This window comes from Pipistrellus hanaki, assembly GCF_964339955.1.
Source record: "Pipistrellus hanaki genome assembly, chromosome: 3".
NCBI classification, from domain to species: Eukaryota; Metazoa; Chordata; class Mammalia; order Chiroptera; family Vespertilionidae; genus Pipistrellus; species Pipistrellus hanaki.
Genome location: NC_140505.1, coordinates 165,462,299 through 165,487,642, shown reverse-complemented (window position 1 = coordinate 165,487,642; position 25,344 = coordinate 165,462,299). Strand labels below are relative to the sequence as shown.

General features: G+C 38.1%; 1 protein-coding gene across 1 annotated transcript in view; it reads left to right on the top strand.

Annotated features, from left to right (window-relative positions):
• The first annotated feature begins 17,763 nt into the window (after positions 1-17,763).
• ATF7IP (activating transcription factor 7 interacting protein) overlaps positions 17,764-25,344 on the top strand; it is a 92,207-nt gene continuing 84,626 nt past the window's right edge. Inside the window, exon 1 of the mRNA XM_084877901.1 lies at positions 17,764-17,958. The gene's annotated coding sequence lies outside the window, so the exon portion shown is untranslated. The remainder of the gene's footprint in view (positions 17,959-25,344) is intronic.

Genomic DNA, 25,344 nt, shown 5'->3' with positions numbered 1-25,344 from the left:
AAGTAAATGGTGCCTCAATTACAAGAAAACAACTAAAGGGCCTTTCGTAGATTATTATAATGTATAACCTTTGCTTCCCTGATACTGGAATATTAGACTGAGATTTCTAGGAACAAGTAGGAAGGAATTTAAAGAGAAATCAGGCCCAGGGAAAATGAGTGTCTTTGTCATCTTTAACTATGTGGCCTCTTGTTCAAGTTGCATTATGCCCACTTCATTTGGAGGATCAAAAGCCTACAGATCGCCAGGAAGATTTACCTCCACCCCCTCCTCCTAAAGTAGAGCCTATAAAGCCTGTAACATTTAAGGCCCCTGATCCTCCGCCTCCTGTATGGGAAGACTCATCAACTAGATAGATTCTCAGTTATGGTATCATGTCTGGCAAGCTTTGTTAGAAGAAGAGCTTTTGGCTTGCCCAGTTATGCAAGATCAGCAAGGTAATCAGATACACGAACCACTTTCCTTTAATACCCTTAAAGAAATAAAGAAAAGTGTTAGAGAGAATGGGGCTAACATTCTGTTTATAAAAGGACTCCTTAACACTTTGTCTGAAAATTACCACTTGATGCCTTGGGAGTGGCAGGTTTTAGCTAAAACAACTTTAGATGCCAGTCAATATTTGCTATGGAGTGCAGAATATGATGAGCTCTGTGAACAACAGGCTGTTTGTGGGTGTTCACTGGCAACCCCATCCTGGAGCCTTCTGGACCATATCTGGCTGTAAGTCCTGGGCAATGTAAAACATCTTCTGAAAGATCCATGAAAAGAACTCTGATTTATTTCGTATTGTCTCTGTGTTATGCATGCCAATAAATATCGTATACGAGTGTCTGTTGATTGTTGTTTTATGTGTCTTTGTTGTTTGGTTTAATTTGTTTAAAGATGAGGCATATTTCACTTTGCTAAGGGCACCAGCTACTTGTAGCAGGCTGAACATATGGCTGCTGCCAAGAATTCTTAATCTTGGGGATTTTTCACACTCTCCCTCTCAAGTTATCAGGCACAGGAAACTCTTAGCTGGTTAAAGTTCTTGTTTGTTTGTAATATAACTTAGTTATTGATGTTCTTTGCTTGCTTTCTTACTTTGGGGGACTTTAGTTTATGCTTTGCCATTCTATGAACATAGGGAATCTTCTATCTCTGCTGTTTGGGCTTTATGCCACTCAGAACATTTTTGCTGGGTTAGGTCAGTGTGAGATAAAATTCTAGGGCTAATGTCCCAGTCCACTCTTTTATGGGTGCTCATTTATTTACAGTAGGGGTTTTTTTTTTTTTTCTGTTTCTGTTTTTAAGATCTCTTTTTATATGCAAGATTTGTTAGTCTATTTATAAAGAAATAATATGTGAAATAATCATTTAAAAACTCCCAAGTCTTTTTCCTAGAAGGATCAGACTTTAGAAGTATCCTTCAGTAGGCTGCAGAAATAGCAGCATGGGGGCCACTACCACTTTTTTAACAAAAAAGAAAAAAAGAGTATTTTAACATTAAAGCCACTGAAGGCTAGTGAGTTATCACTGTTACAAAATTTTCCAAGGAAATGCCTTGGGTAATAATAATTGGCTTTAAAAATCTCAAAGTTATCAATGCAAAATAAATATAAATAAAATGAAGGAAACTTATGAGAAAACTTTTTCAATAGTAATTATATATGCCTAATATAGTTTTCCAAAGTCTTCGGTAACTTAAAACTTTGGGGTTTGCTGAATTAAATAGTAAAAATTATCAAATATCTAGGTATTTTGAAATAACAGGCTACTGAAATATTAATCTGAGTTTGCCTCCTATGGAGAATCTAAAGGAAGGATATGAATCTGTTAATGAATAAGTCTTGTATTTTATTTGAAATAGCTCTTAAAATGTAAATATATTGCTAATCCGAGCAATGTAAATTACTTAGATGTCACTAGAAATTAAGGTTTCTAAGGGTTAAGAATTCTAATTAATTAGAAAGAAATTATGACTTTGGTGTAATAAAGCATGAGGCATGGAGATGCATTTTGAAGGAAAAATAAAGTGAATTCTAAAGCTAGTTATTTCTGAAAGTTGTAGGGTTCTGAAGGAAGGTTTGTAAAAGTTGTAAAGTGCTTGTAAAGAGAAATGTTGAAAGGAAGTTATATAAATAACACAGGCCAGTTAACTAGAACAAGTAGAATGGTTAAACAGCAATTTGAAGCTATCTAGTAAATCCTTTCTTTCCTAAACCAAGGACATTTAAGAGTAAATGATTTGTATTTTACCTCCCTAACTGGAGGGTAAGTAGCTTTTATCAAAGTACTCAGGGAGATTGATAGCAGAAATCAAATTAGTGTCATTTGCTGCTACACCCAAGGACAAATGAAGATAGAAAATAAACCTCAATTTAGTTAGTTCTTTCCTAGACCTATAAATTATTAAAATGATTATGTTATATTAATCAGGTATTTTTTTAAAGCCATCTTTTAATCATGGAAACTGAAGTTTGCTAGTCTATGTTTGTGTCTAACATACTTTGATATACGATTTTTTGGCAAATAAATTTGACAATCCTTCCAGGTTTTGAATTTTAAGAAACATTTTCTTGACCTAGAATTGGCTTTAGATCACTCTAATAGTCCCTAAATGCTTCGAGTATTTGTTTTCTCTAATGAAGAAAATTTTTCTGCTTAAGGTTCATAAGAAACTTTGTAAAAAAAAAAAAAGCGTAGGAGAATCCAAAATGGCTGCACAGGTAAACACCTAGCCGCAGCCGCACACAACGATTTCAATAAAATACAACTAAAATATAAAATGGACATTACCCAGAACTACAGGAAAGTCGACTGACTGGAAATTCTACAACGAGAAGGAAGAGCAGAGGAGCTGTAAAAGCCTAAGGTACGGAGACATGCGGCGCGCATGGAGAGGCCCGAGCTGGAGAGGAGAGAGACTGAGTGCCTGGCTGGCATTCCCTAGCAGGAAGGAGATAAAAGCTCCAACTGTGCTGGGCCCCAGTTCCGACTGCTCTGAACCCCAGTTCTAGGCCAGACCCCGGGGACCCAGGCTCAAACAGAGGGAGTTGGGCTGTAAGGTGGAACCCTGGGGGAGCAGCAAAAGGAGGTCCCAGAGGCGTGCACATTGCGCACAGAGAAGGGACGGTTGGCTGTGCCGCGGGATTGCCCTGGCGGGAAGGAGACAGGGGCTCCAGACTGCTCTAAACGCCACCTCCAACTCCACTTCCAACTGAACTGAACCCCAGTTCCGGGCTCATTGGGGGAGAGCCTAGACTGTTTGGTAGCAGGCGAAAATCGAGGGCACCTTTCTCTCAGAGGCGCTTGCAAAGAGTACTGAAGAACCCTGGACTCAGGAGCCGCATAGGGCAGGGCTGACGGAAGCCAAAGCTGTAGGCTCCACCCTGAAACCCCGCCCCATCAGGGTAGCTGCGAAAATGCCGAGACAAAATAGATCACAAACAAAAGAAATGGAGGACAAAAAGCGACTGGATATAGAGTTCAAATCTACGCTTATAAGGTTTTTCAAGAATTTCCTAGAAAAGATGGATAAGACCTATGAGGATATGAAAAGGGATCAACTAGAATTAATAAGGAATCAACAAGAAATAAAGAATACATTGTCTTAAATAAAAGATATTATACAGAGTCCTAAAAACAGGATGAAAGATCGCAAGAATCAAGTCAAAGATTTGGAACATAAAGAGCCAGAAGACACGCCTCTGCAGAAGCTAGAAGGCAAGAGAATCCAGAAAATTGAAGATAATGTAAGAAACCTCTGGGACAACTTCAAGCGAACCAACATCAGAATTATGGGGGTTCCAGAAGATGAGAGAGAGCAAGATATCGAAAACATACTGAAAGAAATAGTGACAGAAAACTTCCCCCACCTGGTGAAAGAATTAGACTTACAAGTCCAGGAAGCGCACAGAACTCCAAACAAAAGGAATCCAAAGAGGACCACACCAAGACAAATCATAATTAAAATTCCAAGAGCAAAAGACAAAGAGAGAATATTAAAAGCAGCAAGAGAAAAGCAGGTAGTTACCTATAAAGGAGCACCTATACGATTGTCAGCTGATTTCTCAACAGAAACCATGCAGGCCAGATGGGAATGGCAAGAAATATTCAAGGTGATGAATAGTAAGAACCTACAGCCAAAGATAATCTACCCAGCAAAGCTATCACTCAGAATCAAAGGTCAGATAAAGAGCTTCACTAATAAAAAAAAAAAAAAAAAAAAGCTAAAGGAGTTCATCACCACCAAACCAAAATTATATGAATTGCTGAAGGGGGTTCTTTCAGAAGAGAAAGTAAATAAAGATAAAAATTATGAACAACAAATACATAAGTATCAACAAGTGAATCTAAAAACCAAGGAAATTAAAAAAAAAAAATCTGATGAACAATAGTAAGTGTTGAATATAATAGAATCAGAGGTATGGAAGGGGAGTGAACTGACGATTCTTGGGGAAAAGGGGAGAGGGAGATGTGGGAAGAGACTGAACATAAACTGTGCACCTATGGATGAGGACAGTCGGGGGTGGGGAAAGGGCAGAGGGTGGGGTGGGAACCTGGTGGAGGAGAGCAATGGAGGGGCGGGGGTGGTGGAAAGGAACACTTGTAATAATATGAACAATAAAAATTTGTTTTAAAAAAAAAGCATAATAACCATATTATGCTTTCATTTATAGCACTGATTGTTATTGTGGAATATTGTATATTGCAGAAAAGACAAGATTCCAAGTCATATGCAAGTATTGCTGATTCTTAAACCTTTTATTTTTCAGAGATAAGGAAGCATTTTTAAAGCAATTTGGTAAATTACATATTTCTCTCCCTACCTGTCCCTCCAGTATTTGGCAATTCTTAATAAGTTGCAATACATTTGTTTGCATGAATTCAATAAGACCTGTTTCCAATTGTACTATATTAGCCAAGATAAAAACTGATAATGCAGCCATGGCTTCACCACCTTTTGCAGAACTTGGCCCATCCTTCATTCCATAGAAATTCCTTATAATCCACAAGGTTCAGGCCATCATTGAACATGCTCATGCTACCCTGAAGTGTATGCTAGTGAAACAAAAGGGGAATATGGAACTCAAGGATCTTGCTATACTAGTATCTGAAACATTCTTTATCCTTAATTTTTAAAATCTGAATGATCATTTTCAATTCTCAATAACCCCACCTCAGAAACCACAAGTCTTGTGGTGAGATGTGGATACCAATAACTGGATAGAACCCAATGAATTATTAACATGGGGGAGAGGATATGCGTGTGTTTCTACCTTCAAAGGGCCATGTGGATTCCAACTCACCAGATTAAACTCTATCATGGCATGACTGGACCAATCCTCTTCCAGAAATGAAGAATTTGGGCCTGGAGACGCCACAGCACTGAAAGTTGCACCATCCTTGGAACTTGATGGCTCCAGGAATAACCTGAGGAATGCTGAAGCTGATGGCAGAGGCTAATCAATTATTGGACTGTAATCACACTCCATGCATTCCAGATAACTAACCATTGCTCTTTTTGTTTTTCTTATAGTCTGTAGATTCAGAAGCAGAGCAGTAAATATGCTTCATGGACCCTGACATTCCAAAACAGAAAGTTCACCACCTCCCTCTGTCTTCTACATTCAGCAAAACAAAAAAGGGGGATATATTGATGAGCACACGAGACTTAATTGAAAAGTTTATAAGGAAGACATTCTGAGAAAAGGGAAGTATACAGAAGGCCACCCACCCTATTTATCGGAATCCTGACTTAGGGGAGTGCTGAAGGTGGTGCCCCTAATTATTCCTTGGCCTTTCCAAACAAGTCTGTGCACAAGCAGACCCCTGGATATTTTTTAAAAATATATATTTTATTGATTTTTTACAGAGGGGAAGGGAGAGAGATAGAGAGCTAGAAATGTCAATGAGAGAGAAACATCAACCAGCTGCCTTTTGCATACCCCCTACTGGGGATGTGCCTGCAACCAATGTACATGCCCTTGACCAGAATCAAACTGGGACCTTTCAGTCTGCAGGCTGATGTTCTATCCACTGAGCCAAACTGGCTTCGGCATAAGACCCCTGGATGTTTACTGGAATCCTTATGTTTAATCTTTTGGGTGTCCTTGCTTACAGAACATTACAAACACATGTGTCCTCCTCATATTACTTATCCTGCTGATTGTATCTACTAGTAAAAGGTAAACTTTATCTCAAACTGCTGCTGCAATAAAAGCCTAACAGGGCAGGCAATTGAGGCTGCCTGGTTCCTTTATTCAGGCAGTTCCTTAGCTCTCTATTTCACAGTAAATGTTGTGTTGGAGTAATCCATTCATCCATTGCTCAGGGTCTGCTGGTCAGCCCTGGCAACTCTAGACTGATGGTGGCAACTTAGCCTAAAGTCTCTGCTTCAGTAGGCAATATACTAAGGGCATGTCATTAATCTTTCCTCATTAGTGGGAATATTAATAAATATTAATAAATATTAAACTCATAAGTGGGCCATAACCCTTGCCTTGACTGGAGCTCCCCCTAATCAGGGGTTCTACTTTGGGGGAGCTGAAATGGAAACAAACAGAATTTCAATAAAATTGATTCTTTCCCAAGCTAGTATTAGTTTGTACATTGGTGACATATTTGCAATTTTTATTATTGTTCATATAATATGGTTGTCTGATCAGGTAGCATGATCAACTTTCAGCATAAAAATTATTTAAGAACAGATAAGAATCACAGTAAAAGTTATTTGCCCAACCTGCTCACTCATACTGGATATTTAATGTTGAAATAAGAATATAATAGCCTTAATTAAAATTCTAATTTGATAAGGAAAAAAACACAAAGCTTTTTCACAACACTCACTGGCATTGGTCCATAGAAATTATCAAACATTACAAAAACTCCCCAGCAGGAATGGAGTTTCTTTTCTTTTCTTTTAAAAAAAATATATTTTATTGATTTTTTACAGAGAGGAAGAGAGAGGGACAAAAAGTTAGAAAAATCAATGAGAAAGAAACATTGATCAGCTGCCTCCTGCACCTCCCCTTCTTGACTGCAATCGAACCTGGGATCCTTCAGTCTGCAGGCTGACACTCTATCCACTGAGCCAAAGCAGTTTCGGTGGAATGGAGTTTCTTAATTAACCTATCAGACAGCTCTTGGTTCTGCTCTCTGTGATGAACTCCTTTACTTATTATTGCTGTTACTAGAGGCCCGATGCATGATTCATGCAAGAATGGGCCTTCCTTCCCCCGACTGCCGGCACTGCCTTTGCTCCAACCCGAGCCACCTTTCTGCCTTCGCACACTGCCCAGAGGCCCAGAAATCCTGGAGCAGTACAGAATACCTGCATTGTCACCATGGCAATGATGCAAGTATCCTGCCCCACTCCCGGCCACTTGGTGCCTATGTATGCAAATTAACCTGCCAGCTTTGTTGGGTTAATTTGCATACTCACTCCTGATTGTTTGGTGTCATGAGGGTATGGTCAATTTGCATCTTACTCTTTTATTAGTGTGGATAGGCTAAATTGCATGTCTCTGCCACCCCATCCCTAATTCACATGTTGAAGCCTTAACCCAGAATGTGACTGTATTTGGAGATAGAGACTTTAAGGACAGGACTAAAGTTTAAATGAGATCATACGGTTAGCCCCTTAATCCATTATGGCTTATGTTCCTAAGAAAAGAGAAAAACATCAGAGGAAAGGCCATGTGAGGACACAGTGAGAAGATAGCTATCTATATTCCAAAGAGAGATGCCTCAGGAGAAGCCAAATCTACAAATAACTGTCCCTGAGCATCTAGCCTCCAGAACTGTGAAAAAATAAATTTCTGTTGTTTAAGCCATCCAGTCAGTGGTATTTTATTTTGGCAGCCCTAGAAGACTAATACAATACTCATGGTCCCTAGCTTTGCTATCTCAGAAATTCTTCCATTTCCCTTCCTTTCCCTCCTCTCCCCTTCCTTTCCCTCCCTTCCCCTCCCTTTCCCTCCCCTCCCTTCCTCTCCTCTCCCCTCCCCTTACCTTACCTCTCTCGTTACATTGTCCAGAAACAGTACTCACCAACTGCAGTTGTGCTCTATGGGTAGAAACATAGTTACTTGCCATACCTACCTGCAAGGGCAGCTAGAAAATAAAGCCTTTATTCTAGGGAACCAAATGCCCAGCAAAAAATTAAGAAATTGAGAGTTTTATTACTAAGGGGAAGCCAAGAACAGATATCTTGTAACAAAGGGCAGTCTTGGCTATGGCATGTGAATCATATAGCACAGTGTCTATTATATGGGTGAAAATTCAATAAATGTGAATTATTATTAGTGTCAGAAGGTGGCCCAGGGAAGACCCTACACAAGGTGCCTTGTTTCACTCCTCAGATAATTTTTTCTCATTTTTTTTAATTTCAAGAAAAACGATTTTAAATATAATGTTACATATAATAAACATTAATATCTCAAAAAAACAATTTTAGCCGAAACCGGTTTGGCTCAGTGGATAGAGTGTCGGTCTGTGGACTGTAAGGTCCCAGGTTCGATTCTAATCAAGGGCATGTACATTGGATGCGGGCACATCCCCAGTAGGAGGTGTGCAAGAGGCAGCTGGTTGATGTTTCTCTTTCATCGATGTTTCTAGCCCTCTATCCCTCTTCTTTCCTCTCTGTAAAAAATCAATAAAATATATATTTTAAAAAGACCTCAAAAAAAAAATTTTAAATATGATAATGTTACATGCAATAAACATCAATTATTCAAGAAATATTATCTTATATTTGATAATATTACATGCAGTATACATTAATATTTAAAGAATAAAAAGATTTTAAGAATAATAATGTTACCCAAACTACATTAACATATTATGATATCACAAAAGTTCTAGGAAATATTAAAAATCTGCAAATAATAGGATTATTTCTATTATATTTTAGAATATTTCCCCTCCCCCTCTGGCTCTATTTTTGTTCATCAGGTTATGTTGTTCATTATATTCCAAAAATGAGTGAGATCATATGATATTTATTGTTCTCTGACTTGCTTATTTCACTTAGCATGATGCTTTTAAAGTCTATTTTGTCAGATATGAGTATTTCTACTCCAGCTTTTTTTTTTCTATTTGCATGGAAAATATTTTCCCATCCCTTCACTTTTATCCTGTGTGTGTGTCTTTTGTTTTGAGGTGGGTCTTTTGTAGACCACATATAGTTGGATCATGTTTTTATATCCATTCAGCTTCCCTACACCATTTTGTTAGAGCATTTAGTTTATTTACATTTAGGGTTATTATTGAGAGGTAGTTATTTATACAGTATGGTAGGTTTCTCTCTCTGTTTCTTCTCAACAATCCCTTTAGCATTTCTTGTAATGCTGGCTTGATGGTGATGAACTCTTTTAGCTTTTTTTTTTCTTTTTCCCTGGGAAACTCTTTATTTGACCATCTATTTTGAATGATAGCCTTGCTGGATATAGTAATCTTGGTCTCGGAGCCTTGCTTTCCATTATCTTGAGTACTTCATGCCATTCTCTTCTGGCCTGTAGAGTTTCTGATGAGAAATCAGGTGTCAGCCTTATGGAAGCTCCTTTGTAAGTAACAGTTTTCTTTTCTCTTGCTGTCTTTAAGATTCTCTCTTTGTCTTTAATTTTTCACATTTTAATTATGATGTATTTTGGGGTGGGTCTGTTTGGGTTCTTCTTGTTTGAGTTCTCTGTGCCACCTGAACTTGTGTGAATTTTTCCTTTACCAGGTTAGGGAAGTTTTCTACCACTATTTATTCAAACACCTTCTCTATTCCTTGCTTCCTTTCTGCCTCTTTTGGAACACCTACTATTCTAATATTGTTAGATTTCACATTGTCCCACATCTCCCTTAAGCTGTACTGTTTTTTAATTGTTTTTTTCTTTTTAGTTCTCTAATTGAGTGATATTTTCAACTCTGTCTTCTAATTCATTAATTCGATCCTCAGCTTTCCCCCAATCTACAGTGTATTTCTTCCAATGTGTTCTTTATTTGTGTTATGCCATTCTTTATCTCATACTGTTCTTTTTTCAGTTACTATATCTTTTTCATACTGTTGAGCATTTTTAACATCATTACTCTGTTTCAGATAAATTTCATAACTCTGCTTCGTTTATCTCTTCTTCTGGAGAATTCACTAGTTCTTTCATTTGGGGGTTGTTTCCTCATTTTGGTTATCTGTTTGGGTCTGTACCTATATTTTAAGTAGATCCTCTATACCCCTCAATCTCTAGTTCAGGACAGTGTTAAAGGCTGTTTCTGACTAATTAGATCAGGCAAAGACTCAAAGCCTCCAGAAATAGCCTCTACCTATAGACTAATAGGATTCTGACTTGAATTGCCCCAGGCAATTGTCCTCAGGTGAGGTGAGTTTATTCAACAGGGTGGGACAGTTGCTTCTGACTAGAGGGTAATTGTTACTTTTAATCTCTTAAGTGGCCTCAGGGCAAGGTGTTTTTCAACAGATTGTGTCAACTGTCTTCCCCCTAGGCAAGGCAGATGTCTATGCAAAGAAAGATGTCCTCTGCTGTTGACTAAGCCCAGGAAACTTGGTATGTCTGCCTTCTGAGCTCTATACTCCAAGTCCCCAGTCCTCGGTTCTGCTCTCACAGCTCCAGTCCACCTCACCCTCCCTCTGCCAGAGCACAAGGTGGGCAGCTCCACAGGGAATTTTTGTGCATTGGCCCCTTAAGAGGGTGCTCAAACTTTCAGCTGCCACTCCCTGGCAGATAACACCCCACTGCTTTTCACAGCTAGATGTTATGTGGGTATCCTCCTCAGTTTGGTGCTCTCTGCTGGGGAGTCCAGCTTTGGGATTAGATTCCAGAGTTCTCAGTGGCACCCCTCCATGGCTGAGACATATCTCTGGGACTTCAGTTGCCATCTGTAGGTGTCCAGCCAGTCATTTTGGGTCTCTGCCCCTCCTAACAGTCTCTATGCGATTTCCACCTTCAGTCCTTAGTTATCAGGGTTCTCTGCTATGAGTTTTCCATTGATTATTCAGGAAGCCTTTCCATACTTTAGTTGTAATTCCAGCTTGTTCCAGGGAGCATGTCTGTGCAGCATCTTCCTACTCTGCTGCCATTTTTAAGCTTGGATAATTTTTTTTTAACAGACTTTTGAAGAGCTATTTTAAGTTTACAACAAACTTGAGCAGAAAGTATAGAAAGTTCCCATGTACCTCATGCCCCCACATATAGCTTCTCCCATCTTTAATGAATAATCATTTTTTGTTCACTATATAGAGGTGAAACCTAACATTCTACTTAATATTCTTCTATTCTCACCAGCACAAAAAAAACAACAACAACACAAAAAAACAAAACAAAAACAAAACAACCCAGCTGATATTTTGAGCATGAAACTACTTGAAAAAATATTAGGATACAAACTATATACATAAAGAAAACTGGCCCAGCCAGCATTGCTCAGTGATTAAGTGTTGATCTATGAACCATGCGGCCACAGTTCAATTCCCCATCAAGGCACATACCCAGGTTGAAGGCTCAGTTCCCAGTGTGGGGCATGCAGGAGGCAGCCAATCAATGACTCTCATCATTGATGTTATATCTATTCCTCTTCATTACTCTCTGAAATCAATAAAATTATAATTAAATAAAAGAAAACTGAAATGGAATTCTAATAAATGAAACCCATGTTCTCCATACTTTCTTAAGTTTATATTATTAGCATATCTTATGAATGTTAAATAATAAAAGCAAAGTACAGATGAGTAATATATTTTTTATACCTCTGAGGATATGTACAATGTAAATAAATATATTCTATATAATACTATTCTACTTGGAGAGCAAATAAAAGTTGATATTGATTTAATAACACAAAGAACAGTATGTTAAAATTGGCCAAATCTTTACTAATGGTTAAAAAAAGAAAAGATTTCATGATTCTTAACTGGTGCGTGCACGAGCGCGTTTTGGGGGGAGTCTTTTTTATTCTGCTTCTTATCAACCAGTTTTATTTATTTTTTCTCCTTTCCTGTCTTCCTTTATTTATTTATAATTCTTTGTTGTTGAAAGTATCACATATGTCCCCCTTTTTTCCTCCATTGACCCCCTTCAGCTCACCCCAAGCCTTCAGCACCCTATTGTCTGTGTCCATGGGTTATACATATATGTATACAAGGTTTTTGGTTGATTACCCACCTATCTTCCCCTGCCTCTCCTCTGAGATTTCACACTCTGTCCCATGCTTCCATGTCTTGGATCTACTCTGTTCATTAGTTTATTTTGTTACTTAGATTCATATATAAGTGCTATCATGTGATAATTCCTTTTTCTGACTGATGTACTTTACTTAGCATGATACTGTCCAGGTCCTTTCATGCTATCTCAAAGGGTAAGAGATTCTTCTTTTTTTTTTTTTTTTTTTTTTTTTTTTCTGCTGCATAGTATTCCATGGTACGAATATACCACAGCATTTTAAAAAATATATATATTTTATTGATTTTTTACAGAGAGGAAGAGAGAGGAATAGAGAGGGATAGAGAGAAATGTCGATGAGAGAGAATCATCAACCAGCTGCCTCCTGCACACCACTACTGGGGATGTGCTCGCAACCAATGTACATGCCCTTGACCTGGAATCGAACCTGGGACCTTTCAGTACACAGACTGATGCTCTATCCATTGAGCCAAACCGGTTTTGGCTACCACAGCATTTTTATCCACTCATCTACTGATGGGCACTTGGGCTGTTCCCAGATCATAGTTATTGTAAATTGTGCTGTTATGAGCATAGGGTTGCATACATTCTTTCTGATTGGTGCTTCTGGTTACTTAGGATATATTTCTGGAAGTGGGATTGCTGGTCAATTGGCAGTTTCATATTTAATTTTTTAAGTAAATTTCATACTGTTGTCCATAATGGTTGTACCAGTCTACATTCCCACCAGCAGTGTACTAGGGTTTTCTTTTCTCCACATTCTTGCCAGCACTTGTCATTTGTTGATGGTAGTCATTCTGACAAGTGTGAGGTGATACTTCATTGTAATTTTAATTTGCATCTCTCTGATGATGAGTGACTTTGAGCACTTTTTCATACGTCTCTTGACCATCTGTATGTCCACTTTGGAGAAGTGTCTGTTTATTTCTTTGCCCAATTTTTAATTGGATTGTTTGACTTCCTTTTGTTAAGTTGTATTAGTTCCTCATGAATTGTCGATATTAACCCTTTATCAGATGTATCATTGCCAAATATGTTCTCCCATGCAGTGGGCTCCCTTTTCATTTTGTTGATGGTTTCTTTTGCTGTGCAGAAGCCTTTTATTTTGATGTAGTTCCATTCATTTTCTTCTTAGTTTCCTTTTCCTTAGGAGATATATCCATAAACATATTGCTAACGGAAATGTCTGAAATTTTGCTTCCTATAGTCTCTTCTATGATTTTTATGGTTTTACAACTTACATTTAAGTTTTTTTTATTCTTTTCCATTTGAATGGAAAATATTTTTCTACCCCTTAATTCTCATTCTCTGTGTGTCTTTTGTTCTGAGGTGGTTCTCTTTTATAACATATAGTTGGGTCATTTTTTGTATCCATTCAGCTACCCTATGCCTTTTGATTGAAGCATTTAATCCATTCACATTTAGGGTTATTATTGACTAGAGGCCTGGTGCATGAAAATTCATGCACTGGAGCAGGCAGAGTCCCCTTAGCCCCACCTGCCCTTCTCACAATCCAGGAGCCTTCAGGGGTGGGAGGTGACTGGGAGATCAGGGGAAGGTGATGCCCCATCACACCTCTGCTGTTGCCACTGCTGGCAGTGCAAGCTTTGGCAAGCCCTGGTTACCTGAGCCTCAGGTGGTCCTGGGCAGCCGGGCAGCCAACATCTGAGGCTTGGCTGTGCCTCAGGCAGGACCTGTGCCTCAGGCAGTCATCATACAAGGCTTGCCTGTGCCTCAGGCATCAGCTGGGCAGTTGCCATCTGAGGCTTGCCTGCGCCTTAGGCTGGCCCTGGGCAGCTGGGGGAATAAGGGGACTGGGGATTCCAGAAGCAGGCATTTTTGGAATTTTAATTATGATGTGTCTGGATGAGGGTCTGTTTTGGTTCTTCTTGTTTGGGGTTTTCCTGAACTTGTATGACTTTTTCTTTACCAGGTTAGGGAAGTTTTCTGCTATTATTTCTTCAAACATACTCTCTATCCCTTTTCCCCCTTCTGTCTCTTCTGGCAGACCTACTATTCTAATATTGTTATGTTTTACATTGTCCCACAGCTCCTTTAAGCTATCCTCCTATTTTTAATTGTTTTTTCTTTTTCTTTTTGGTTCTCTGATTGAGTGATTTTTTAAAATCCTGTCTTCTTATTCATTGATTTGATCCTCAGCTTTCCCTAATCTGCTGTGTATTTCTTCCAATGTGTTCTTTATTTGTGCTATTTGTCTTTTTAAAAAAATATATATTTTATTGATTTTTTATAGAGAGGAAGAGAGAGGGATAGAGAGTTAGAAACATCGATGAGAGAGAATCATCGATCAGCTGCCTCTTGCAAACCCCCTATTGGGGATGTGCCCGCAAACAAGGTATATGCCCTTGACTGGAATCAAACCTGGGACCTTTCAGTCTGCAGGCCCACACTCTATCCACTGAGCCAAAGTGGTGTAGGCTCAGTCTTTTTTCTGTTTTCATAATTACAATATCTTTTCTCATGCTTTTGAGCATTTTTACCATCATTACTCTGAACTCTATTTCAGATACATTTGTTATCTCTGCTTCATTTATCTCTTCTTCTGGAAAATTCTCTTATTCTTTCATTGGAGTTTGTTCCTTTGTTTCCTCATTTTGGCTGCCTGTTTCGGTTTGTGACTATGTTTTAGGTAGATCCTCTATGGCTCTCAGTCTCTAGTGCAAGATAGTGTCAAATGCTGTTCCTGACTAATTAGAAATGGCAAAGACTCAAAACCTCCAGAGACCACCTCTGCCTACAAATTGATAGGATTCCTCTTGAATTACCTCCAGGCAATCATCCTCAGGTGTGGTGAGAGGTTTTTTTTTTTTGTTTTGTTTTGATTTTTTTAAAGGGTAGGGGAGTTCTTCTGCCTGGAGGTTGTTATTTTTAGTCTCTTAAGTGGCCTCTGGTAAAAGTGTTTTCCAGCCTTAGCTGGTTTGGCTCACTGGATAGAGCGTCAGCCTGCAGACTGAAGGGTCCCAGGTTCAATTCTGGCCAAGGGCACATGCCTGGTTTGTGGGCTTGTTCCCTAATAGGGGGTGTGCAGACGGCAGCCAATTGGTGATTCTCTCCTATCATTGATTTTTTATCTATCTCTCCCTTTCCCTACCTCTCTGAAATCAATAAAGAAATATATATATATTAGAAGTGTTTTTTAATAGGGTGAATCAACTGTCTTCCCCCAGGCAAGGCAAATGTCTGTGTGGGAGAGATGTCCTCTGTTATGTGAGGGAATGACTCAGCACAGGAAACCAGAGGTGTTTGCCTTCTGAGCTCTAACCCTTTAGTCCCCAATTGTTGAGCTAATGCTGATTGATTTATTTATTTATTTATTTATTTATTTATTTATTTATTTTTTGCCATTAGCCTACACTAGTGATCAGCAAACTGCAACTCTTTGCCCCTTGAGTGTGGCTCTTCCACAAAATACAACATACGGGCGCGCATATGTAGTGCGATTGAAACTTCGTGGCCCATGCGCAGAAGTTGGTTTTCAGCTCTTAAAAGAAATTTCAGGTGTTATACTGTTGATATTTGGCTCTGTTGACTAATGAGTATGCCAACCATTGGCCTATATAATTGATAGTGAACTATTATAAAAATGATTCTTTTTGATTTGTTTATAGTGTACATACAAAAAGAAACATAATGGATTCTATTATTCCAATCCCATTTCTCTTATTACTGAGTGGCACTTTTCATATCCATATTAATATTTATAATTTACTGAGCATTTATTTTGTAATTAAGCACCTATGCACTAAATTAATTATAATACATGTTATAATTGAGCCTCTATTTGAAATTTGTTGAACACCTATATACTATGTTTTTTGTTAAGTACTTTACAAAGTTTAGCAATTAAGCAATGAAAATTTGTGTTATACCTAAAACACTAATTTGAAAGAATATATGCACTCCTGGGTTCATTGCAGTGTTATTTATAATAGCCAAGATTTGGAAGCAGTCCAAGTGCCCAATAGTAGATAAGAGGATTAAAAAGCTGTGGCATATTTACACAGTGGACTACTACTCAGCCAGAAAAAAGAAGGAAAGATTACTTTTTGTGACAGCATGGAAGAACCTGGAAATTATTAGGCTAAATGAAATAAGCCAGTCAGAGAAAGACAAGTTCCATATCATTTCACTTATATGTGGAACCTAATGAACATAATAAACTAACAGTGAAGACAGACTCATGGATACAGAGAACAGACTGACAGCTGTTAGGGGGGCAGAGGTAGGGGCTAGGTGAGATGGATGAAGGGATTAAACAAAAAAAGAAAGTCTCATGGACACACATAACAGTATGGTGATTGCCAGAGGAAAAGGGACTGGGGGAAATAGAAGAGGGCTTAAAGGGGATAAATGGTGAATGGAGACTCTGGTGGTAAACACACAACACAGTATACAGAGTATGTATTATAGAATTGTATTCATGAAATTTATATAATTTTATTAAAAAATGTCACCCCAATAAATTCAATTAAAAAGTCTAATTGTGTTTTCCTCATTGCTCTCACAATAAAGTTCAGCTTTTAGGTAAGAAATCTCTTAAATCAGTTCTCACGTTAGAGATGACCTCTTCTAGGAAGGCATTACTGATTATCCAAGTCTGAATTAGGCGAATCTCCTATATTAACTAAATTGAGAGGCCCAAATTATAAAAATAAGTACTATTTTGCACTAATTTCTTACTACTTACAAAAATTTCCTATTTACTTTTCTGTCTCCATCTTAGTACAGATTTCCTGAGGACAGGTGCCTAATATAGTTCTGAAACATAGTGATTATTAACTAAATATTAAAGGAATAGATTAAGGGAGAAATTACATTAAAAATCAACAACCAAACTCTATGATCTATTTTGTCAGGCTCTTTTTTGCTTTACCAAACATGTTTACTTTTATCCTATCTTTTCATCCTCCCAATGGATTTTAACTGTAGGCATTATCACCATTTTAGAGAGGAAAAAACTGAGTGACACTTAATTCTGAGTGACAGGCAAGTACCTCCAGGCACTTGGATTTGAATCCAGAAGTCCCAACCGAGTAGCACCTTCTCCACTCCATCCCACTGGTTTTCACAAAGGGTCAGCTCCCAGTGTAAAACTGAATTTGAGGGATACTTCTGGGGGAAGGGTATGACTAGAAGTGCTTGCTCTGGCCCAGAAACACTGAGAGAAAAGATGTTTTCCTCATCCCCCTCATTACTCGTACAGTTTAAAGCACACTCTGTGAATTCTTAATAGAAACAATGAACAAATCAACAAACTCTAGCCTTTTTTTTTTTTGAAAACCTTTCCCTCAGCTCTTTAAACTTTCACCTATTTTCTCACTTCTTTCTAAGACTCATAGAGGGCGCTCACCGCGAGAGGGAGGTTCTGACAGCGACACCTCACACTGCAACGCAAAGGCACAGCGCCACCACCTCAGGCCTCCGCTTTTTCTACAGCAGGAGGCGGGGCCAATGTTCCTCATTCAAATAAAAAACCAGGCAATTTGCATGGGGATCAGCCAGTCTGTGAGCCTATTGGCTGACCGCACAGAAGGCGTGGCCAAGAAGACGTCCACCGAGCCCCGCCTACATTAATTTGCATAACGGCCTCGCGTGCAAGGGAGAAGCGGGTTTGTTTTTGAATCTGCGGCAGCGGCGGCGGCGGCGGCGGCGGCAGCTTCGGCGGCGGCGACTGAGGCGCGCGAGCCTGAGGCGGCTGCGTAGGGGACGGCAGCGCGGAACGGCGCTGTGGGGAGGAACTTGGTTCCCCTTCCCTCATCTTCCGCCCGGAAAGGTATCTGTGCACCCTAGGGGCTGTTATAACCCTGTTTCCTTGAATTACTATTGTATTTCTGAAGAGTCAAGACCGCATTATGGCGGCCACGGGAGTTGTGTGTGCGCGTGCGCGGCTGCGGGCGCGCGCTGCATGGGAGCACGTGATCTTGCGGGGTCGGCCTGTAGCTGCAGTTGTGCAGCTGGCGGGGCGGTGGCTGCGCAAGCGCAATATGCATTTTCAGGATCTAATGTTCTTGGACGCCATTTGGGTTCTAGATTTAATTTTCCTCATTCGTGAGGGGGTTGCATTTTGTTACCCTCACGTTCCCACATGGTTTTTCAAGAAAAACGCTTCACTTACGTTGTAGTTCTATACCGACCTTAAACTGTTTTCTTCTAATTCTCCGGTTCTCTGAGAGGCTGTGGACTTTTATTTTCTGTAAAAAGGGATTGTCACCTATGGTTCTGGATTATAATTTCACTTTTAGAGTTTTGCTGGAGTCAAGATTATATTTGGGAAGGTGAAGATCATCACCTAGCCGTGGCCACACAGGAAATGCATTTATTTTAAATGCATATTTGCAAATACATTTTTAACCCTGTTTTTACCAGTGCTGTTCTGAGTGTTACAAAATAGAAACAATTTGAGTTTGGGAAAAATGAGGGGGAGGGCCCATTGGAAAGACAATGTGATGTTGTTTAAAAAGAAATCTCAATCTCCTTGGATATTTATTTTTGGAAAATATTTCATCCTGTGTCAGTGAAGATTTAATTTTAGTCAGTTTGTGTGCTTCTTCTGATTATACTTAGTTTTACATTTTTTCGGTCTCTGATCACTTGTCCATTATTACTTCCGTTAGATCATTTTTGTTACTGTTTTAAAATTAAGTCATTTTTCTTAGCATTTTGTTTTATGATGTGTAAAATATAAAACTTGGTGAATTTTTCTGATAAAGAATTCTGTAAAGAACTTCCAACTACACTGAGGCCTTTATTAGGAAATTAAGTGAACCTTCAATAAAAAAAAAAATCAGTTGATTTACAAAATAACACTGACCGTTGGCATATATATAAGATAACATTGTGTTAGATTTTTTAAATTGTAAGTATGTTCCTGGTTTTACTTTCCTAAAGAAGGTAGTTATAAGTATGCTATTGATTATTTTAGTTTAAAATGGTAGTGTCATTATATTTTAATCTTACATAACACTCCTGGGAGAAGTTTTATATGATTTGATATAATTCTACCATTGTGCATATTATTTCTTACTGGGTTAAAAACTTGTAAATGGTTTCCTAAGTTTCATCTATACATAATAATTCCTTTCTTGATAAGTTTAAATAAGTCCCCTGTCAAATGAAGAAGTGGCTATTGTTTCGTAATCTTGGTTGCTTTAGGATTGTTTTTATTGCCTAAAACAAGTACCATTAGTAGTCTAACAAGGTGTAGCTGAAAGGAATACTTGTGGTTGCTGGATTTTAAAAAATTGATATCACATATGAGATAGAATGGAGTGATAGGAAATATTCTTTTTTCTTCACAGAAAATTTGTTGCTGATATAATTCCTGGGCTTCTGGAGTCTTCTACACAGAAATATATTTAGAGGGCACTTGTGCAATTTTCCCTTTTATGCTTCTGGAGTGGTTTTCCCAGCAGACTCCTCTCCCACCTCCTTTGACATCGTTTCTGATGTTTTCTTAGAGTTAAAAATATGTTGTACTTTCTGTATTTGTGCGTATATATGTGTGTTATTTGTACACACATACAGATTTAGGTAAGGAAAAGAACATTGATCTTAGAGCCTGGTACACTTTGCATTTCCAGAAAAGTGAAATGTTTTGGCTTATATATTTAAGCTGATGCTTTCATTTGAATATAGAAACGATTGCCTCTTAGGTTAATGCTGAAGATCATAAGAGGTACTTGAAAACACTGAAGAACGTAATGAACAATGTAAATATTTATTGGTGGGACAATTTTGCTGTCATGTTTGTTAGAAAGGCAAATACAGTTTTGTAAACTTAAAACTAAGATTAATGAATTGTCTGAACCTCCACTCTTTGTTCATCCATGCTCTGTCAATACAAGCTTGTTTTGAAATTTTACTTAGTTACAGTGCCGCAAAATTTTGATACGTTTGCAGCATGTATAAATATTAAAAGTAGGTTACTCCAGGAATGCATAAAAGTTACTGGGGTTATTTTGTGAATTTTAAGCACTGTAGAATTTAGTTCAGATAAGGTTTGATTAAACCATAAGCCATCAAAATTGGGTTTTTAATAATTTAAATGTATGATAAACATTTTTTTTTTTTTTTTTTTACTTATAGCACATTAAGAACATATTGAAATTAATTAACATTTAGAAATAAATGCTCTAAATATTTTGGTGATTTTTGTGACCTTTGTGATAATTGATTGACCTGTTTTTAATTTAGTGTTATATTGTGGACATTTTCCCATTTTATTATTCTACTTTAAAAATGTTCATATTATTTATTTTTAGAGAGAAGGAGAGGGATATAGAGAAAAATCGATGAGAGAGGAAAATCAGTTGGCTGCATCCTGCTTGCACACGCGCTTCTTCCCCCTCCCCCCACTTACTTGGGATTGAGCCTGGACCTGGGCATGTGCCCTGACTAGGAGTAGAAACATGATGCTCAACCACTTAGCCACATTAGCAAGGCTTATTACTTTTTTAGGATGTGTTTTTTTTAATAGTTATATGATATATTGTGAAAATATCCCAAATTATTAAATATTCAACAAATGTTTTTAAATGGTCACATAATATTATCACTACTAGAGGCCTGGTGCACAAAATTATTGCATCGGTGAGCAGCTGCACCCTCTCACAGTCCAGGACCCCTTGCTCCTTACTGCCCACCTGCTCACTGCTCCTTAGTGCTGCCACGGAGCTGGGAAAGGCTATCGCCGTTGCCGCTGCACCACCAGCTGTGAGCCTGGCTCCTGGCTGAGAGTGCACTGACCACCAGGGGGCAGCTCCTGCATTGAGCGTGTGCCCCTGGTGGTCAGGGTGCATCATAGCGACTGGTTGTTCTGGTCATTTCGCTTTAAAGGTTGCTTAGGCTTTTATTATATAGATTTAGAATGTGCTGTGACTTACTAAACCTGTTTTGTTGTTGTTAGTCCTCACCTTAGGATATTTTCCCATTGATTTTTAGAGAGTGGAAGGGAAGGAAGGAGGGAGGGGAAGAATGGAGGGGGGGAAGAGAGAGACAGAGAGAGAGAGAAAGAGAGAGACATTGAGGTGAGAGACATTAATTGGTTGCCTCCTTTACATGGGATTGAACCTGCAACCCAAGTATGTGCCCTTGACTCTTCAGTGTGATGGTTGAAGCTCTAACCACTGAGCTATGAAGCCTTTTTTTGTTGACCATTTTGCTTATTTCCCATTTTCTATTACAATTGATATTATAATTGAAGTGAACATCCTTATACATTAGTCATTAACTACATTTTATAGTTTATTTGAAATTACTGTTTCAAAGGGCTTTTAAAGTAATTTACAAAATTGATAAAAAGATGATTTGAATAGCATTTCCCATACCACTATCAGTTTGGTGGTTGAAAATAGTATCTCATTAGTTTCTTTTTTTCTCTATAATTAGTGAATTTGAACTTTTTTTGTTTTTACCTGTGCTCTACATGTGAGTCTGTTTCAGTTGGTTGGTAATTCAGTTTCTTCATTAAATTGCACATGTGAGTGAAATCATAATGGTACTTGTCTTTCTCTGACTGGCTTATTTCACTTAGCATAATATTTTCCAGGTCCATTCATGCTATTGCAAATGGTAAAATTTCCTTCCTTTTAATGGCAGAATAGTATTCCATTGTATAAATGTACCACAGCTTTTAATCCAATTGTCTAATGATGGGCACTTGGGCTACTTCCAGATCTTGGCTATTGTAAATGATGCTGCAATGAACATTGATCTGTTGCCTCCCCTTGATCTGGGATGAGACTCACAAGCTGGGTATGTGCTGGGACCAGAAATTGAACCTGAGACCTTTCAGGTGTGTGTAATAGGACTACATTTCTATTTTTAATCTGCTTTAAGACATGATGACATGAAAATAGTGCAAATTATGAAGTTATAAATAGGAAAAATATGGTAAAATGTTCTACAATACTAGAAACCAAAATTTTTCTTCTTTGTTTAACACAGATTTTTTTTTTTTTTTTTAGAAAACAATGTTGTTTCTCTTTTTTAAAAAAAACATATTTTATTGATATTTTACAGAGAGGAGGAAGGGAGAGAGATAGAGAGCTAGAAACGTCGATGAGAGAGAAACATCGACCAGCTGCCTCTTGCACACCCACTACCCGGGATGTGCCCGCAACCAATGTACATGCCCTTGACCAGAATTGAACCTGCGACCCTTCAGTCCGCAGACCAATGCTCTACCACTGAGCCAAACCGGTTTCAGCAGACCTTTTTTTAAATGGAGGAATTTTGAAAAGTTATATTTTTGTTTATTTTCTGGTTAGGTTGGGACTTAATCCTATATAATAAAAGCCCAGCGACTGTAATGGCCTAACAACCAGAACGACTACTTAACCAGTCGCTATTAGGTGCATTGACCACCTCTTGATCCCTCCCCCGAGCCCGCATGCTTCGATCACTGGATGGCGAAAGGGGAACCAGGTTGGGTGGAGGAGGCGGGATGGGACTGGAGACTGGTGAGCGGGCAGAACAGCAGACCTCTTGGGCCCTTCCCCCTGGCCTTCAGGCTCCAATCACCAGATGGAAAATGGGGAACCAGGGTGGGTGGCAGTGGTGGGGCAGTACTTGGGACTGGTGAGTGGGCGGATCACAGGCTAGGCCTAGGGACCCTACCCGTGCACAATTTCGTGTGCTGCGCCTCTAGTACTGTAATAAAAATAAACATTTTTGGTTTTAGTCTTTTTGGTAACATCCTTGTACATGAGTCATAAAGATGTTTCCGTGATTACATCCTTGTACATGAGTCATAAAGATGTTTCCGTGATTATTTTAACTCATTCGCCATTAAATCTACTGTTTCAACTGATTGTACTGAAAAATATAACCTTGATTAATAGTGATCAAGATTATAATTCTACTTTATCACTTATATAATGAGTTTAGGAAAGAAAGTTTATTTCCAAAACATTTTTATTGAACTCTTTAAACTTAAAATTAGTGAAAAAAGAAAACAAGGAAGTAAAGATAGAACTCAAAATACTATTGGTTTTATAAAAATAAACCTAGGCAATAGGTAGAAATGTTAAGATATTATTGGTTTCCCTTAAGCATTTTCTTTTTCTTTTTAATGAAAAAATTCCCATTTTGGGTCTTTTTTCAAGGAAAACTAAGAATTTTTAACTTAATTTTTATTTAAAAATATTTTTATTGATTTCAGAGAGAAAGAGAGAGGGAAAGAGAGGTAGAGATCAGTGATTAGAGGGAATCATTGATCAGCTGCCTCCAGCACGCCCCCTACTGGGGTTTGTGCCCGCAACCTAAGCATGTGCCTTCAACTGGAATTGAACCATGACCTCCTGGTTCATAGGTCAATGTTCAACCACTGAGCCACGCCGGTGGAGCAAGAAGTTTTTATATTTTATTGTTTTTGTGTGACCTTTGCTCTTACCTGAGAATTTTCCCTAGTTCTGACAAATGATACTTGGTTTTAGCAAATTTAGAATGGGAGAAGTGCTACCACAGAAATATATATGGATAGAGGCAAGAGATGATGGCTAGCATCTTGATAGGGTAGAGGTATCAGATTTCAAGTGTTAGAAGCAAGAATTTAAAATTTTAGTTTTGAGGTTATTTACTTTTGGAAATTTGTATTCCTAGAACTAAATCTGTATTTATTATGTAATAATTATGTAATCATTTTATAATCTATAATCATGATAATTGACAATCTCATTAACGATTATGAATTATACAGAATATTTAGATATGTTTAACTTGCTCAGCAAGGCAAAAAAGTATATGATTTAGTTTAGAAAGATTTCTGTTATAACATTTTTAAGTTTTGAGAGATATGGAGAATTCATACATTGGCATACCTAGTTTTTCAAGGAAGTCATATGCTGAAAGAATTTTGAGGATAAAATTTTTACCTTTGAGTTTCTAATATTTGTGGGGCATATTTTAGGTAAAATTATGTGATGCTTTAGCAGTATTAATGTAATAGGTTATAAGTATATCATCAAGTAGCTCTTCTTGTCAGTTCCCTAAAGTATCTAGAAATTACCTACCTATTAGAGGAGCTTCTTTAAAAATAATAGTCTTGCCTATTTGATCTTACTATGTGTTTTAGAGAGCCCCAGACTTCAAAAATTACATCATATCCTTGGCTGGTGTGGCTCAGTAGGTTGCCAGTTTGATTATGGGTCAGGGCACATGCCTGGGTTTCGAGCTTCATCCCCCTATAAGGGGATGTGCAGGAGGCAGCTGATGGTTTCACTTTCATATCCATGTTTTTCTCCCTCCCTCTCTTCTTAAAAATCAATAATAGAACCTTTAAAAAAATAAAGTAATATTATTTTACAGTGTTCTTTTTCAGATTGTTTTATAATCTACAAAGGAAATTCAGTAGTTTCTCCTGTCATGTTAGTTTGTTCAACAGAGAACAATGAGTTCCACAAAATTAAACTTTGTTGTTATATATGTTTCAAGTTGTAGGGAGGAAACCATTCTCTAATAGATAGAGTATGAGTGCTGGGCAGCATTTTCAATTTTTTAAGTCCTGTAAAATGAGAAAAGGGGGAGGGGGGGGAGACAGCAGCGGCTAATGCTTATTTATACAATAAATACATTGTTTTCAGTTTTGAATTTTAATCATTTGGATTTTTGAGTCTTTAAGGTAATGACTGAAGCATCTTCTTGGCCACCTTTCCAAAAGCATGGCAGGCCTAGGCCCATGGGTATAGTTGTCAGTGCCTCCCTGGCTGTCTTTATAATTGAACTTACATAAACACACAAGTCTGGGAAATGAGGATGATCTATATTAACTTTACCATCAGAAATCTTTACTTATTCGTGGCTGCAATTTTACATTGCTCAGAGTAGTATAAAATTGTTGTGTATTTTGTATCTAAAAGCTAGGAATAACTAACTTGAACCCTATTGTTTGTGTGAGAGGGCCCCTTTATATGATGGTGATGTGAGGTGGCAGTGTCAATTCTTCCTTCCTTTGTTTGTATAACCCTGTGTTACTTTGGGGAATTAGTGCCTTCCTGGGTAACCAAGAATTATGTGTGTAGCACTCTATGGCACTTTGCATTCTAATGAGAAATTTGAATTGTATGTTAGAATAGTGATTCTCAGAACTGATATGATGTAAAAAGAATTCTCTTGGAATTGGTAATTCTCAAAGATAATACCTTGCATTTTGTAGAATGGT